We start from the raw sequence: 5,172 nt of genomic DNA on the forward strand, positions 1-5,172 counted from the left end.
GCCTAACACTACGGGCAATTTAACATGACCAATTCACCTAACCTGCACATTTTTGGACTGTGGGAGGAAACCGGAGCACCCGGAGGAAACCCACGCAGACACGGGGATAATGTGCAAACTCCACACAGTCAGTCGCCTGAGGCAGGAATTGAACCCGGGTCTCTGGCGCTGTGAGGCAGCAGTGCTAACCACTGTGCGACCGTGCCGCCCAGGGTACACCTGATCAGGTCCTGGATATTTATCCACTTTTATGCGTTTCAAGACATCCAGCACCACCTCCTCTGTAATATGGACATTTTTCAAGATGTCCCAATATGCTATATCTTCCATATCCTACTCCACAATAAACAGGTGCAAAAAACTCATTTAGTATCTTGCCCATCTTCTGTGGCTCCACACATAGGCACCTTGATGATCTTTGAGGAACCCTGTTCTATCCATAGTTACCCTTTTGTCCTTATCGTATTTGTAAAATGCCTTTGGATTCTCCTTAACCCTATTTGCCAAAGCTATCTCATGTCCCCTTTTTGCCCTCCTGATTTCCCTCTTAAGTATACTCCTTATTGCCTTTATACTCTTCTAAGGATTCATTCGATCTTTGCTCTCTATATGTGACATATGCTTCCTTCTTTTTCTAAACTCAAAACCTCAATTTGGCAAAAGTGAAGACTGCAGATGCTGGAAACCATGCCTCCATTCCTGATGAAGGGCTTTAATCGATTTTCCTGCTCCTTGGATGCTGCCTGACCTGCTGTGCTTTTCCAGCACCACTCTAATCCAAAACCTCAATTTCTCTAGTCATCCAGCATTCCCTACACCTACTAGCCTTTCCTTTCACCCTAACAGGAATGTACTATATCTGGACTCTCATCTCATTTTTGAAGGCTTCCCATTTTCCAGCCGTACCTTTACTTCTGCACATCTGCCCCAATCAGCTTTGAAAGATTTTGCCTAATACTATCTAAATTAGCGTTCCTCTAGTTTAGAACTTCAACTTTTAGATCTGGTCTATCCTTCTCCATCACTATTTTAAAACTAGGAGAATTATGGTCGCTGGCCCCAAAGTGCTCTCCCACTGACACCTCAGTCACCTGCTCTGCCTTATTTCCCAAGAGTAGGTCAGGTTTTACACCTTCTTTAGTAGGTACATCCACATACTGAATCAGAAAATGTTCTTGTACACACTTAAATTCCTCTCCATCTAAAGCTTTAACACTATGGCAGTCCCAGTCTATGTTTGGCAAGTTAAAGTCCCCTACCATAATCACCCTATTATTCTTACTGATAACAGAAATCTCCTTACAAATGTGTTTCTCAATTTCCTGCTGACTATTAGGGTGTCTTAATACAATCCCAATAAGGTGATCATCCCTTTCTTATTTCTCAGTTCCACCCAAATAATTTACTTGGAGGTACTCCCATGAATATCCCCCCGCTAAGTCCAGCAAACATGCTATCCATTATCAAAAATAGCACTCCCCTCCTCTCTCCCCCCTTTCTATCCTTCCTGTAGCATTTGTATCCTGGAACATTAAGTTTCCAGTTATATCCATCCCTGAGCCATGTTTCTGTAATTGCTATGATATCCCAGACCCATGTTCCTAACCATGACCCAAGTTCATCTGCCTTCCCTGTTAGGCCTCTTGCATTGAAGTAAATACAGTTTAATGTATCAGTCCTACCTTGATCTCTGCTTTGTTCCTGCCTGCTCTGACTGTTTGACTCACTCCTTTTCCCAACTGTACCAGTCTCAGATTGATCTCCTTCCTCACTATTTCCCTGGGATCCTTCCCCCCCCACCCCCCCCCCCACCAACCTTACTAGTTTAAATCCTCCCGAGCATCTCTAGCAAATCTCCCTGCCATATCTTCATCCCCTTCCAATTCAGGTGCAATCCATCCTTCTTGTACAGGTCACTTCTACCCCAGAAGAGATGCCAATGATCCAAAAGATTTGAACCTTTCTTCCCTGCACCCATTCCTCAGCCATGCATTCATCTGCTCTATCCTCTATTCCTAACCTTACTAGCTTGTAGCACCGGGAGTAATCCAGATATTACTACCCTTGAAAACCTTTCTAAATTCCTGCCTAACTTTCTATATTCTCCCTTCAGAATCTCATCCTTTTCTCTTCCTATGTGGTTGGTTCCAATGTGTATAATGACCTCCTGCTGGTCCCTCCCTTTTGAGAACATGATGCACTCTCTGAGATATCCTTGATCCTTGTACCAGGGAGGCAACACTCCAATGTTTCTACAGCCAGCAGCAAAAAGTCAGTCTACCTCTGACTAGAAAGTCCCCTATCACAATCAATCACTTGGAACCAGGCATACCCCTCTGGGAGTAATCCAGATATCACTACTCTCGAGGACCTCCTTTTTAAATTCTTACCTAACACTTTGTAATCTCCCTTCAGAATCACGACCTTTTCCCTTCCTATGTTGTTGGTTCCGATGTGGACATTGACCTCTTGCTGGCTCCTCTCTCCCCTTGAGAACATTCTGCACCGTCTCTGAGACATCCTTGATCCTTGCACTAGGGAAGCAACACACCATTCTGATTTTTCACTGCTGGCCACACAAACATCTGTCTGCACCTCGAACTAGAGAGTCCCCTAACACAATTGATCTCTTGGAACCAGACATACCCCTCATTGTGTTAGAACCAGTCTCAATACCAGAAACTTGGCTGTTCATGCTACATTCCCCTGAGAGTATCACCCCCTACATTTTCCAAAACAGTATACTTGTTTGAAGTGGGGATAGCCACAGAAGACTCCTGCTTCTACCTTTCCTGGAGTTAACGCATCTATGTGACTGAATCTACAGTTTTTCTCCCTTCCTATACCTGCTATCCATCACACCCCCTAGCTCTTGTAAATCCCTCATTGCCTCTAACTGCTGCTTCAACTGATCCATGTGATCTGATAGGATTCACAACCAAAGACACTTCTTGCAAACATAATCATTAGTAACAAGGAAACTCTCCCTGAACTCCCACATCCAACAGGACGAGCACATCACTATTAAAGGCCATCTTTGCTCCTTCACAATCTACAGGCCCAGAAAATAGCATTGTCTTTTTGCTCTAAAGAAGTGCTCCAGGCTAACTTAGTACTTATGGTTTATATTTTTAAATTTAATCAAGAGACAGATCTCAATAAAACATATAATCAAGAAAGAACCTACTCTACTCATCACTGTAGACTTACAGCAAGGTTACATGTTAAAAACTCTACACTTATATGTTCCTGTGCTCTCCCACACAGGTTCCTCTAAGGCCACCTATGAATTTCACTGTTTGTTACTTTTTCCTAGATGCACTCCAATGTTCAGAGATAAATGGACTCAAATAGCAAAGGCAGGAACTGTACAGATTCACTGCTGTGTCAGTTAGCTGTGTAGGTTTTTGTTAAGATTAGATTACTTACAGTGTGGAAACAGGCCCTTCAGCCCAACAAGTCCACACTGACCCTCCAAAGAGCAACCCACTCACACCCATTCCCCTACATTTACCCCTTACCCTACACTATGGGCAATTTAGCATAGCCAATTCACCTAACCTGCACATTTTTGGACTGTGGGAGGAAACCGGAGCACCTGGAGGAAACCCACGCAGAATGTGCAAACTCCACACAGACAGCTGCCTGAGGTCTCTGGTGTTGTGAGGCAGCAGTGCTAACCATTGTGCCACTGTGCCGCCCAATTCTTTCTTTCTCTCTCTCCCTCACTGACCGTGTGGTTGCTGTCTTTTATCTGTCTTCCTCCTGTTAAAAGTGCTGTTGTTTTGATCATTTTTCCTCAAAGTTCCAAAACAATCCAACAGCATATAAAACAGTAATTGCTGCTTCTGGAATTCAAGGAAATTACAAATACCTCAAAAAAGGAGCAGTTCTTACAGCCACAATTTTTTCCCGTCTTCCATCTTGGATTACCCTGAATCCTTTGTTTAACTTTCACAGTTGGATTTGATGGTATTTAACTAAGCAGTGGTTTTGATATGTGCAAAAGGAAACAAAGACTCCTGAAAGCTCTAAGAGAATCTTACCATTGCTAACAAATATCAGTTCATCATATTGTGTGACCTGCATCTTTCCACTCATTACTCATTAGTAAGCTAAATTTGATGGCATTGGGAACATATAATGCTGCTAAACACAGGACAATTTTTGGATAACTCCAGGAGTATTTCTACAGACATTTGCCTCTGCAACATTGTACAACTGTCCAGTGGCCCACTGCTTTTAATACCTTGTGATGTCGGTTTTAAGTTGCTGGTCCATTCGTGGCTTGGAGACTTCTCCCAGAACCCAAAGCTCCACCTCCAAGTAAGGAAACAAAATCTGAGATGTTTAGTTGAAGGGGGGAAATTTTCTTCTGCCATGCATATCAATAGCCTCAATCTTCTGACCTTGACCGTCCTGAACACCGATGTATTAACAATGCCAAGATGTGATTCAAAACTCTCATCATGAAAGTGAAACATGACAAACATGAAAATGTGGCTGGAATTTTTATTTATGTATGTGAGATATGTGGGCATCACCGGCTGGCCAGCGTTTATTGCCCATCACTAGTTGTGCTTGAGAAGGTATGATGAGTTGCTTTCTTGAACTGCTGATGTTGCGAGGGAGAGAATGCATTTAGAGAGGAAATTTCAGGATTTTGGTCCAGCGACACTGAAGGTGGTATTTTTCCAAGATAGGATGATGAGAGGCTTCGAAGGGATTTTGCAGGTGCTGGTGTTTCCATAAATCTTCTGCCCTTGTCCTTCTAGATAGAATAGGCTGTGGGTTTGGAAAGTGCTGTCTACTGCTCTTTGGCAAATTTCTACAGTGCTTCTTGTAGGTAGAAAACAGTGTTGCTACAGTGCATAGCTGGTGGAAGGAGTGAATGTTTGTAGATGTATGTTAGTTATACAGGCTGCTTTATGATAGATGGTGTCAAGCTTCTTGAGTGTTTTTGGAGCTGCTCTCATCCAGGCAGCTGGGGTGTATTCCAACACACTGTTGTCTTGTTCTTTGTCGATGATAGAGAACTACATGCTTCAGTATTCCAAGCCTCTTGATCTGCTGTTGTAGTCACTGTATTGTTACTATAGTCACCCCCCCCCACCCCACTCCCTTCCCCAACCCCAGTTGAGTTACTGTCAATGGTAACCCCAGGATTGTTGA

This window comes from Chiloscyllium punctatum, chromosome 40, assembly GCF_047496795.1.
Source record: "Chiloscyllium punctatum isolate Juve2018m chromosome 40, sChiPun1.3, whole genome shotgun sequence".
Classification (NCBI taxonomy): Eukaryota; Metazoa; Chordata; class Chondrichthyes; order Orectolobiformes; family Hemiscylliidae; genus Chiloscyllium; species Chiloscyllium punctatum.